The following is a 14,040-nucleotide window of genomic DNA, read 5'->3' on the forward strand; positions in this document are numbered from 1 at the left end:
GTCAGCGGAAGTAAGATATTTACAACCTTTGTGCCACAATTTCCCGCATTTCTACGCAAGCTAGAATGGAAGAAATTTTGCTGTAAAGTAACATATAAAGCATTTGGAAAGTTGAAGCAGTCATAACATATAGCCGAACGCCAAAACACTGAGGAAACCATTTGCTGTATGTTATATGGCAGTGAATCATGGACTGTTAAAAAGAGTGAAGGAAGTTATTTACGAAGTTTTGAATTATGTCTGTGGAGAAGAATGCTGAAAGTGAAGTGGACTGAGAGGGTTACGAACGTAATGAAGTAAGTAGGCTAACTCTGAGCACTATGGGACTTAACTTCTAAGGTCGTCAGTCCCCTAGAACTTAGAACTACTTAAACCTAACTAACCTAAGGACATCACACACATCCATGCCCGAGGCAGGATTCGAACCTGTGACCATAGCGGTCGCGCAGTTCCAGACTGAAACGCCTAGAACCGCTCGGCCACCAGAGGCCGGCAAGGAAGTAGGGCAATAAAGAAAATTATTGGAAGTAATGAGAAACAGGAAAAAATTTGGCTGCCATTTATACTGACAAGAGAAGACCACGACGTTTGGAACGCGGATTTACTGCAAACTTCGTACACTCGTAGTACTCCATGAGGACAACAAAATGTGTAAGCAGTAGCGCGTACTTCTCAAGTGTTATTGAGAAAATCGCAAGTTAATTTCGGTCGTCGAATATATATATATATATATATATATATATATATATATATATATATATATATATATATATATGTGTGTGTGTGTGTGTGTGTGTGTGTGTGTGTGTGTGCGTGGACATTTTAACCATGAAGCGGCTGCAGCTGAGTGGAGCCGGCACGGTAGCTCAGTTGCCGGCACTGTAGTTCAGCGTGCTCGGTCAGAGGGTTAGCTGCCCTATGCAATAAAAAAAACTAAGTGACTGGGTCAATAATGAACTTCAACGGGCGTCAGGGGACGTCAACCACGAAAGTATTACAACGAACTATAACGAACAAAATGAGATTACAAAAAAAAAGCGTGTTAGGTCAGAGCGTTAGCTACCCTTTATAATAAAAAAACTGAGCGAACGGATCATCGACAAAATGAGTGGTTGTCGTTGGACGTCCGCCCTGAACAAATTCAACGAACAATATAGAACAAAATTAAAAAAAAAAAAAAGTGTTTGGCGTTCAAGCCGCTGGATCGCTGGATCGAGTTGCGTTCCGAGTTTTTTTTATCTTCAACTCAGTTATTTTCTTTGTTATTTATATTACAACTGATATAATGGGGAAAGTACGTGTAATCGGATGAAATTTTATTAAATTTGCAATATTATTTGGCAGTCTACTAATTTTTACTATAACAAATAATGTAATATTTATAACTATCGACTAGTGAACGACCAAATGCATAAAGGCATACTAAAAACGTATGCTTGTCCGTGATCTGAGAAATCCCTTATACCTGGAAGGAGCCCGAAACGACTTGTTACCTCCAAGTTTTGACCGGCACAGACGGCTTTCGAAAGATGTACAATTAATTGTCGCTTTCGACATTACAAGTTGCATTATGGTATTTTTCGTAAAAACATGGAAAACATAAAGTTAAACGGCACCAGCTCCATTGAATAAATGCTATGTTTCCGCATACGCAAGGTCTTTTGTCGTTTTCTGTGGAAAAACAACCATTGTTAACATTTTCAAAAACCTCTCTTTCAAACGATAGTTTGAAAGCAAACCATGCATAACGCTGTATTTCCTTCAAAATCGGCGCTGATAATTGGTTATGCAGTATCGAGTGTATTTTAATATCGTCTTAAAAAAATCATTTGGTTTTACGTTGTTCGCTGAATTTGTTCAGGGGAGACGTCCGATGACACCCGTTCAGTTTGTTCGTTCATCTGTTAGCTCTTTTTTTTTTTTTATTACAAAGAGAAGCTAATGCTCTGACCGAACACGCTGACCTACCGTGCCGTCACCACTCGGCTGCAGTCGCTTCATGGTTAAAATGGCCACGCACAGATTATATTCGACGACCGAAATTATCTTGCGATTTTCTCAGTAACGCTTGAGAAGTACGCACTATTGCTTACACATTTTGTTGTCCTCATGGAGTACTACGAGTTTACGAAGTTTACAGTAAATCCGCGTTCCAAACGTCGTGGACTCCCTTTGTGAGTAGGAATTGTCTGCAACAAAGAATTGTAGAGGGAACAGTGGGAGGAACGAGAGGAAGAGAAATGGAATGATGGAAACATTACAAGAGGACGCTGAAGCAAGATTCTCAGAGTAGAACACGAAAGAGAGCTTCCAGTTGGAACACATCATAGGAGAGATACACTAAAGAAGAAATGACGCAAAACGTTCAGTCTCATCTCAGGATGAGGCTTTTCCTTTGACTGCAGTGAATCAGTGACCTGAAATACACAACAGCGACAACAGTGGGATCACAGCAAGCTTTGTCCATCAGAGGCGCGGCTCTAAATTTGCGACGTCAAATATAAATCGCTTGCTCGGAATCTGACCGGTCGCCTCTAGCCGCCGCCATCCCGGTTGTTGTGGCGTAGATTAAGAGTCACGCCACTCGGAAGTAGCCAAAAGGCACGCGTTAACCCACGCAGGCTAGAGATAGGTCTGAAACAGGATACGTAATGAATGCTATAAAGAAAAGTACGTAGCTGCTGGAATACTTAACTTTAATCCATCCTTGTTGTACATCGCTATTGACGATACAAGTGAGACTCTGTAGATTCAGGCTATAAACTACTAATGGCGCCTTGCTAGGTCGTAGCCATTGACTTCGCTGAAGGCTATTCTAACTATCTGCTCTGCAAATGAGCGAGGCTTCGTCAGTGTGCATCGCTAGCTACGTCGTCCGTACAACTGGGGCGAGTGCTAGTCCGTCTCTCGAGACCTGCCGTGTGGTGGCGCTCGGTCTGCGATCACTAACAGTGGCGACACGCGGGTCCGACATGTACTAATGGACCGTGGACGATTTAAAGCTACCACCTAGCAAGTGTGGTGTCTGGCGGTGACACCACATTCCTCGTCCGCAAATCGGCGAACAGTCGTGTTATAAGGCTTCCGCCCGCCGTGGGGAGGACCCCATGTTGACGTATGCGAGGAGGTGGGGAGCCTAACAACAGACGAGGCTGTGCCACCCGCACCCTGCCATTCGGCCCGAGGGGAGCTAGGAAACGCCTGAAAACCTAGTCCAGGGTGCACGTCAACAGGCGGTGTATGCGCCCGTAGAGAGACAGGAGGGGCCGAAGGGTCGACCTCCATTGCGTCGGGGTACCCGACGCACGAAGACGCCATGTGGTCCGGAGCGGGCAAGAGTTCCATGGCGGAGGACAGCTGGTCACGGGAAGCGATCGGCGGCGCGGGACCCAGGGAGGCGCCAGGCGGTTGCAGCGACGCGTCTACTGCGGGCGTCGCCGGCGGGAGAACAGGCGGCGGCGGCGGCGGCGGCGGCGCGTCGCCATGGGGCAAAATGGAAGGCAGCGTCGGTAACACCTGGGGATGAGGCGAGCCAGTAGATGGGTCCCCAGGGCGCCGACCGGACGGCACTGTCGCTGAAAGCAGACGGGGAGCAGCAGAACCCGGGCGACGACAGAGGCGCAGCTGATTGAGATGCCGACGCACCTGACCAGAGGCCCCCAAAACCAAATACATCGCGCGTCCGAGGCAGCGAAGAATGCGCCCTGCGAGCCAACGCCGTGAACCGCGATAGTTGCGATAGAATACAACGTCGCCTGGAGCAAAAGCAGGAGTCTGCCGCTGCACAGGAACATGATGCGGCGGATGCAGCAAAGACATCAAGGTTCGATGAGGACGACCGTGGAGCGACTCAGCCGGCGAGAGACCATCCCGGGGCTGAGAGCGATACAAAGACAAAAAGAGCAACAACGCGTCCTCCCGAGAATGCGACTCTTTCAATTTCAACATCTGTGACTTGAAAGTCCGGACCAATCGTTCAGCGGCCGTTTGACTGAGGCGAAAACGGCGCGGACGTCAGATGTTGAATACCATTGGCCTTGCAGAACGACTGAAATTCTGCAGACATGAATTGGGGGCCAGTGTCGGAAACAATAGTCCGCGGAAGACCTTCAACGCAAAAGATAGCAGACAACGCCTGGATGGTGGCAGATGACGTCGTGGAAGACATCCGGACAACAAAAGGAAAATTACTGAAGGCATCTATCACAACCAACCATCTAGCATTCCAGAATGGACCAGCAAAATCGATGTGCAAGCGTTGCCAAGGGGAAGTGGCTTTGGGCCATGCAAAGAATTTCCGCGGTGGTGCGGATTGTTGTTCGGCACACGCCATGCAAGAAGAGCACATATTCGTAATCGCAGCATCGATTCCGAACCAAGTACAGTGCTGACCAGCAAGTTGTTTCGTGCGCACTATACCCCAATGTCCTTGATAGAGAAGCCGTAAGACCAAGGACTGTAACGAACGTGGGACCACGACTCTGGACTGATCATTATCAGAACGCAACAACAAAACACCACGTCGTACAAAAAGTCTCTCCTTGTGAGCAAAAAATCTGTGAACCAACGGATCCTCTATCCGTGACTTTGACAAGGGCCATTGCGTAGCAACAAAACGCAAAACGGTAGCAAGGACAGGGTCAGCAGCTGTGGCTGGAGCTACACGACGAAAATCAATCGGAAACGAGTCGACCACGTCATCGGTTTCCGAATCAATGAACATGCAAGCAAGTTCGGAAGAATCGAATGCTCTATCCTCAGCAACAGGCAAACGGGACAACGCATTGGCGTTTCCGTGCTTAGCAGTGGACCGATACAAGATATCGTAGCGGTACTGCGAGAGGAAAATAGACCAGCGAATGAATTTCTGCGCTGTACATGGAGGTACAGGCTTGTTCGGATGAAAAAGCGACGTCAAAGGTTTGTGGTCTGTGATGATGGTAAAGTGACGACCATACAAGAAATCACGAAACTTAGTAACACCGAATATGAGAGCCAAAGCTTCTTTCTCTATCTGTGAATAATTTCTTTGCCCAGATGAGAGCAATTTGGACGCAAAGGCAATAGGGTGATCATGCGATCCATCTTTGTGCGCAAGCACAGCACCGATCCCGAAATCCGATGCATCTACCATCAACAAAAGGGGTTTCTGGGGATCGAATGGCGTAAGGCAAGTATTAGAAAGCAACGCCGATTTCAACTGGCGAAAGGCGCGTTCGCATTCCGTCGTCCAGACGAACGGAACACCTTTACGGCGTAAGCGATGAAGCGGAGCTGAAATGGAAGAGGCATTGCGCAGAAAGCGATGATAATAGTTAATTTTACCCAACACACTCTGTAGTTGCTTCAAATTCTGCGGCGAAGGCAAGTCTTGTATGGCACGGAGGTGTTCTGGACTGGGATGGATGCCTTGGGCATTGATTACATGTCCCAGATATGGTAAGTCACGAGCAAAAAACACACATTTGTCCTTCCGCAAGCGAAGACCATTTTGTCGCAAAACCTGAAATAATGTTCGAAGATTTGCTAAATGTTCATCTGCTGTCTTTCCGGAGATCACAATATCGTCCAGATAGTTCGCTGCAGTAGGAACCGGCGCACAAACAGTTTGTAAATATTGCTGAAACAATGCAGGGGCGGAGGCACACCCGAATGGCAGTCTTTTGAATCGGTACAAACCAAGATGCGTGTTAACCACCAAGACGCACTGGGATTCTTCATCCACTGGTATTTGCAAGTACGCATCTGCGAGGTCCAACTTCGAAAAGTATTTACCCGGGCAGAGTTTATCAAAAAGATCTTCCGGGCAGGGTAAAGGATAAGTTGCAATCACTAATTGCGGATTCACTGTTGCCTTGAAGTCCACACAAAGTCTCAATTTTCCAGAAGGTTTTGGCAAAATTACTAAGGGTGATGCCCAGAGAGAAGCTTGCACACGTTCAATGACACCTTGTGATTCTAATTCGTTTAATGTTCTTGCGACCTCATCACGCAATGCGTGGGGAACATTGCGCGCTCTGAAAAATTTCGGTTGCGCGTTGACTTTCAGTTCCAAATGTGCTTTATAGTTCTTAGCGCAACCAAGGCCCAGTGCAAAAATGTCTGCAAATTCGTCACATAGACGAGAAACACTGGCTGAAGGCACAGTCTCGTTGACTGATAGTACCTGATTGACTATAGACATGTTAAACAACTGAAATAAATCTAAACCAAACAAGTTCACTGCAGTAGAAGAACGAAGAACGTAAAATGACACAAGTTTTGTTTGTCCCTTGTATGTTGCAAGAAGAGTGCACTGTCCTAACACAGGGATATGCTGTCCTGAATAACTAGTGAGCTGAACATTTGCGGCACGCAACGGAGGTTTGCCCAGTTGTTTGTACGTGTCGTGATTGATCAAGGAAACTGCAGCTCCCGTATCGAGCTGGAATGGGATCACTTTGCCTTCAAAGTCTAAGTCTACAAAAAGTTTATTGTCCTGCTGACGACAAGAGCGACTTTCTCGTGCAATGTGAACTGATACAGGTACAGAAGCACTTGCGACCTGACAGGATTTCCGGCGATGTCGACGCACACTATTTGTGGGACGAACACAGTCACTAATAGAGAAAGTGGCACTGGATGGAGTGGAATTAACTACATGAATGTCCACGGGTGAAGGTTCATGAGCCTGAGTATTCTTGGTTCGATTCCGGCGCGAAGCAAAGGGCTTGAAATGATTAAGAGTGTCTGATCTTAGCTTTTTCTGGCAAACACTTTGAACATGTCCTTTCTTATTACAGTAAAAACAAATAACTTGGCGTGACGGGCAATTGTCACACGAATGTCTAGTAGCACACCGCGGGCATGATTTCACTGCATTTGCGTGCTTGCACGGGACACGTAGCTGCGCGGACGTGCGCGAGGGCTGTTTACTGTTCCGTGCAGCGCGCCCGGCGGGCCGGTTAATGTGACACACAGCTGGCGAAGTTGCAAATGATTCCTGAGCAAAGTCAAGTGTTTCTTGTCTATCTAATATGTGTATCACTTATTGAAGGGAGGGATTAACTAGTTTCAAAATCTGTTCCCGTATGCGAACATCAGAAACGTTCTGTGCAATTGCATCACGTACCATTGTATCTGAATAAGGGAGTCCACATTCACACTCAAAAGCACAATCTCTTGTAAGGCCTTGCAATGTTGCAACCCACTCCCTATTAGTCTGACCGGCCGTACGTTTCGTACGAAAGAAAGTATACCTCTTTGCAACTACATTGACTGTTTCTTTGAAATAGGCATCTAACGCCGACAAAATTTCGTCGTAGGACAGAGTTGCTACGTCGCGTCGGGGAAATAATTTCACTATCACACAGTATGTTTGCACCCCTACACACGACAATAAGCGAGGCTGCCGCTCGTTACCTTGAATTCTGTAGGCGGCGAGATGAAATCCAAATTGGCGTGACCACTCCGTCCATGTTTCCTTAGCTGAGTCAAATGGCCGGAACGGGGGTGCGACAGCATGTTGTGGCTGTGGTAGCGGTGAAGCGGCGGCTGCCGCATCGTTTTGCATTGCACGTTGACCCTGGACGACCTGTCCAAGGGCATCCAATAGCGCCTGCATCTGCCGATTCTGCAAGCGATAAAATTCGGACAGTACATCTGGCGAAGCCATGACACAAGTAAATGTAAGCAAGTAGAAAGAACAAGACCCTTTTTTGACTCGTCGCCATACGATGTGTCGACAGAAGTGCCGACACAGTGTGATTTGAGGGGACCGCAAGGCACGCTATAAACACACGAAGGATGGCGTGAGGTCTGCGATCACTAACAGTGGCGACACGCGTGTCCGACATGTACTAATGGACCGCGGCCGATTTAAAGCTACCACCTAGCAAGTGTGGTGTCTGGTGGTGACACCACACCGGTGACCTTTCTTTCCCCATAAATAGCAGTCGCCTCTAGCTGTGTGCCGGTATTGGCAGACAGCTTGCCGTCGCAGAGGAATGCGCTCCGATCGGAAACTGTGGGTCCGCGCAGCTCATTTGGGATTCAGTCGACAGTGGAAGGAATTCCTGAAGTTGGTCGCTATACATTTCTATATGAGGGCGCGGAGGAGCAAAGAATTTGATTTGGCGGCCGCTGCGTCTTTAGTGTGGCACCAAAGGGCGACCCCTTCCGGAAGTTTAGGGAGCCCTTCGTGCCGACCGCCCGATTTAGCAACTTCAGCTCTTGAAACGTCCCCTTTGGAAAATTATAAATGACTGTGCTGATAAACCTCTACGTTATTTGATTTTCAAACAACTGAGCAAAACTGAACATACTCATACATTTCTCTCTTTACTTGTTCTGATCAACACTAAACTGAAACATAATATTTTTAGCGCAACGCAATCTGACTTTCAATAATCCCTACAAAAGAACGACGCTGACTAACAATAACCTATGCCTTTCATGAATCACTTACCTAACAAAAATCTTCGTTACTGGAACTACTGTAATACAGCGAGCGCCAATACTGCCAGGTAAATAAAAGATTCTAACTACTGAAGGCACCAACTTCTGATAGGCATAGTTAGCAAACAAAAGATTTTGGTAATATATATATCAGTTCATGACATCCGGTCTTACAAATTTCGTTTTTCTGACTGACACACGTCCAGATCGTCCGCTCTTAAAACTCATCCATCTCTCTCCCCACATCCACCACTCCTGGTGGCTCACCTCCAACTGCGCAACGCTACGCGCTGTTCACATCCAACTGCCCAACACTACAATAGCGAATATTGCAACAATGCCAACCAGCCACAGATTGCACACAGCACAGTCAGTGATTTTCATACAGAGCGCTACGTCGCGTTATCAATATAAAAACCTAAATAGCCTACTTACACACTTATTGTGACGTCCGAGCTAAGGTGTTAAAATGTGGCTTTGAACTACAGTGATTTTTCCGAGATTAGGCAGGTGGTGGGGTGAAGGGAAGTAGCATAATGGGGATTGTACCAAGTGACGCAACAGTCCCAGAGAAAACATTTAAATAATTTACGTACTCTGGCGGAAAAAGATGCAGCCCACTTAATGTACGCGTGAGATGAGTTTCTGCATACGTGAAATTCCAATCCATTAATAACTACTGTAACCATAAAAATGTTGAATTCAGGCAGGCAAACTTGATTGCATTGTGTTGTACAGATGCCGGATGTCAGTTTGTGGGACGGAATTCCATCCCTGTTTCACGTGGTCGGTCAATAAACGGACGGCTAATGCTCGTTGTGGATGACATTTGAGTTGTCGATGATGTCCCCTAAATGCTCAATTAGATACAGATCTGGTGATCGAGAGGACCAAGGCAAAACGTAGCCTCTCTAGGATGTTGGGATGGAACAGCGGTGTATGAAAGAACCTTACCCTGGAATGCTGTTCATGAATCGGAGTACAACTGATCTAATCACGAGTTTGACGCTCAAATTAGTCAGAGTGCGTGGGATAACCACGAGAGTGCTCCTGTTATCATATGAAATAGCTTCCCAGACAGTAGCTCCAGGTGTAGGACAAGTGTGTCTAGTACGCAGACAGATTTGTTGCAGGCCCTCAACTGTCCTCCTTTTAACCAAAACAGAACAATCACCGGTACCGAGAAAGAACCACATTCCTTCAGAAAACACAACAGACCAACACCCCTCGCTTCAATGAGTTCTCGCTTAAAAATGGCGGTGGTTTTTGGTGACTTGGAGCTGTCCTTGAAGTACATGACCTTGTGGATGACATCGGAAGTTCACTGAGGCTTTTTGCAGATGATGCTGTGGTGTATCGAGAGGTTGTAACAATGGAAAATTGTACTGAAATGCAGGAGGATCTGCATCGAATTGACGCATGGTGCAGGGAATGGCAATTGAATCTCAATGTAGACAAGTGTAATTTGCTGCGAATACATAAAAAGATAGATCTCTTTTCATTTAGCTACAATATAGCAGGTCAGCAACTGGAAGCAGTTAATTCCATAAATTATCTGGGAATACGCATTAGGAGTGATTTAAAATGGAATGATCATATAATATTGATCGTTGGTAAAGCAGACGCCAGACTGAGATTCATTGGAAGAATCCTAAGGAAATGCAATCCGAAAACAAAGGAAGTAGGTTTACACTACGCTTGTTCACCCACTGCTTGAATACTGCTCAGCAGTGTGGGATCCGTGCCACATAGGGTTGATAGAAGAGATAGAGAAGATCCAACGGAGAGCAGCGCGCTTCGTTACAGGATCATTAAGTAATCGCAAAAGCGTTACGGAGATGATAGATAAACTCCAGTGGAAGACTCTATAGGAGAGACGCTCAGTAGCTCGGTACGGGCTTTTGTTGAAGTTTCGAGAACATACCTTCACCGAGGAGTCAAGCAGTATATTGCTCCTTCCTACGTATATCTCGCGAAGAGACCATGAGGATAAAATCAGAGAGATTAAAGCCCACACAGAGGCATACCGACAATCCTTCTTTCCACGAACAATACGAGACTGGAATAGAAGGGAGAACCGATAGATGTACTCAAGGTACCCTCCGCCACACATAGTCAGGTGGCTTGCGGAGTAAGGATGTAGATGTAGATGTAGATGTAGATGTAATCGATGTGTGACAGTTCGTTGTGTAATTGTGGTGGCAACTGCTGCTCAGGTTGCTGCTAGAAATGCAGTACGGTGAGCCAGAGCTATACCTAGAACACGATGGTCTTCCCTACTGGAAGTCACATGTGGCCGCCCGAGCCCAGATTTTTTGCGACGGTACATTCTCGTGACCACCCCCCACAAGCAATCATGTACAGTGACTAAATCCCTCCCAAATCTTTCTGCAGTATCGCATAAGAAACATCCAGCTTCTCGTAGCACTATTACATGACCTCTTTCAAACTCAGTAAGGTATTTCTATGGCGTCTTCGTTGTCTTGCAGGTGTTCTTAACTAACATCAATTCATGACGTCCAATTTCAAAGGTAACTAACGCTCAGGGCCGTTATGGCGTTTGCTTAAAGTAAACCTGATGTGCATCCTCACAGTGGCGCTACTGGCGCCACTCTTACACTACTGGCGCGACATTAGAGCAAACATCATTTCTCAGATGAAGAAACATGCCTACCAACTTTCGTTTATGTCGCACAGCTCCTTCTTAGTGCTGTGATTTCTCTACCGTCAGTGTAGTTTACATGATGGTACGAAAAGAAGAGAAATAAATGATATTCATCCAGAATCGGCCAATAGCTGCTGCTGCACCTTCATTCTTCGTCAGCTCATCGTCACTGCATGGCTCAGCACAGCATAAACAGCGGCACAGGTGATCCATTGTCTCTTCTCCTCCGCATTCACATTTTGTCGTCCTTTGGAAAATGTTCATTTGATAAGGGTGTCCATGAATTTACCAAAACCAGACCTCAGATTGTTCAATGATCACCAGTCTGAAGTACCTCCGGGGTTCATTGAAGTTTGAAGTTTACCGCATCAAGCTGCCTGCAGTTGTTCTCTGGCAGCACGTGTGGACATAGTGTTGACAATGAACTCAGAAAAATTCTGGATTTCAACCTAGATCTTGATGGAGATGGACATGTAGAGAGTTAGTTCAGGCATTTCCATTTCAACGTCAGTAGCTGCTGTACCCCGTACATCGGGTGATGTAATACCTTACAACCGCTCGCATGGTGGAAAGTATATAAGTCGACCGCTCTCCCCCCCCCCCCCCCCCCCCCCTAACAAGCTCAGTTTGCCTCTGCACCCGACGACGGCGACATATGTGAGTGCCGAAACAGTGTGTCCGCTGTACACTTTGAACGGTAATACATCCATGCACTATTGGACCAACACTGGAGCATGTTCGTTTATAGGATTCTCACTGTCAATGTGATGATATTTATATTATTCAACCGACAGGTTTTCTGTCTGTACATTGTATTGTTCCATATTGTATGAAACAGAAAGACAAAAGCTAGGTAAATTTTTCTATGAAAATCATTCTTTCACTATAATACTGTTGTTACGATATCATAATTTATTCTTCAACTAAGTTTGAAAGGAATGTCATCATTTAGCATAATTAAAAAGCTTAAATTGGTATGTAGGAACTAGATATTGACAAAAATAAGATTTAATATAACATTTTGATGTAATAAGAATGTCTTTCATACAATGTTTCAACACTGTGAAGCACAACTTCAAGAGTTAGGTTCCTCATACGTATTTTGAGTAACTGTCCTTGACATTTTCAGGAGGTAAGTACAGAAATATGGGAAGTCATTGAAAAACTAGTTTTATCTTATTATCAATTTCAGAGAATTTGCTTCTGCCCATCGTCTGAGCTGGATGTGCCTAGAAAAGAGAACTGTCACTTATAGAAATCTGTTTTATGTTTCTTTTAAGCTTAAAATTAACATCAGAAATCATCATATTAGAACCAGTTTTAGTACTTCATAACTTTCTAAAACAACACTATATTTGGTGTCCGCTAGAGAAATCTTAACTTCTTTTGTCTGTCATAAGTCTCTTGATTCGTTTTCTTAAGTCTTCCAGCCTTCTATTTAACTATCAAGCTCAGTATGTATAACTCACTCAACGTGCAGGAGAACAAGACTCAACCAGTTGATACACTGGTCAGAAACTGGATCTTCCTCCAGGAAGAGCGTGGTACATATCTCGCCCCGACGATCTTTATTTAAGTTTTCTGCTGATTCCCTTACACAGCTTTAGACGAATTCTGACCTAGTTGTCGGTGGGGCGATAAACACAAATATTCCTTGCTATTTTTACGACTGTACGTTTTACGCATTTATATTTTTGTTTATAAGATTATTCCGTGTAAAAAATATTCTGCCACCCCTACAGTGGACAAAAAACCGTTTCAGCATTCAAAATTCATATTATTTTTAAATGGAAATCACACTTCACTTTTGAAGTCATTCAGATAGTTCTTTTACTTCTTATGGATTGAGTGAGGTTCTTAAGTACAACTAAGATGATGTAGAAAGTTATTTCAAGGCATAAATATTATGTAGTCTTCATAAGCGAAAGTGGGACCTACAAAATAGTCTTTTACAACTAGTAAATACTTTATATCTCCCAGAATACACATTTAGAAAGTTGTGTAGGGAAAAGTTGACAAAAAGATGGGAGATACTTGCTGTCAATTTATCAGTCGTTTAATGTTTGATTGCCGCTGTATTTCGTTTTACAACAAACATGTCATATTACTACATTTAAATTGTACCACAGGAGAAATACGTTTTCCTGGCGTAAAGCTAATCGTACACATCTTGTTAACTACTGAATGAACCAAGCTAGATGGAATCTGAAGGTAAAATGGCTAACATTCACATAACGCTTCTAACCTGAAGAGCACCATATGCTGCACTACTAACCCACACAAATGTAGTACATGTGCATTTCGAAATGTGTTTGTGCAAATTACGTGCATGCGAAAGTATGTTTGTGCGTTTGCATGTTTAAGAGTGCTTATGCAAATATGTTGATGAAAATTTTTTTGTGTGTGATTGTAAACGTGAATGTGAATCTATGTAAATGCATGCATAAATGTGTGTTTGTGCACAGAAGAGTGAGTACGTGAGTGGGCATGTCGGTGTGTGTTTTGTATGTGTTTTTTGAAGAATTTTTATAGAGAAAAAATTAGCTTTTCAGTGATACTCTATCTTCTCTGGTTTAATTAAAATCGAATCTTCTTTATTTCTGTTACAGTTAATAAATGCGTCATATTCCTACTTCACCTGGCTGAATCTGCTGAATTCAAATTAGACAAGATGGTGCAGCATTTAGCTAATAGTAATAAGTAAAAGTAATCCTCGTGAAATGTTAGCAGTCACTACTGTATTAGTAAAAATGAATATCTTAATAATTCCAGGTGTGTTCAAGAATATTATCCCTGCTCCCTTTCCCTGGCTCAATATCCTTAAAAAGAGTTTATGAAAATTTCAGATCTTTTACAGTGTAAAGTCATTTATTCAGGACACGTCAATCGATTTAAACTGTTTTCCGGATCCTAGCCTCTATTTTCAGCAAGTAAATGTT

Source organism: Schistocerca piceifrons, chromosome 4, assembly GCF_021461385.2.
Source record: "Schistocerca piceifrons isolate TAMUIC-IGC-003096 chromosome 4, iqSchPice1.1, whole genome shotgun sequence".
In the NCBI taxonomy this organism is placed as follows: domain Eukaryota; kingdom Metazoa; phylum Arthropoda; class Insecta; order Orthoptera; family Acrididae; genus Schistocerca; species Schistocerca piceifrons.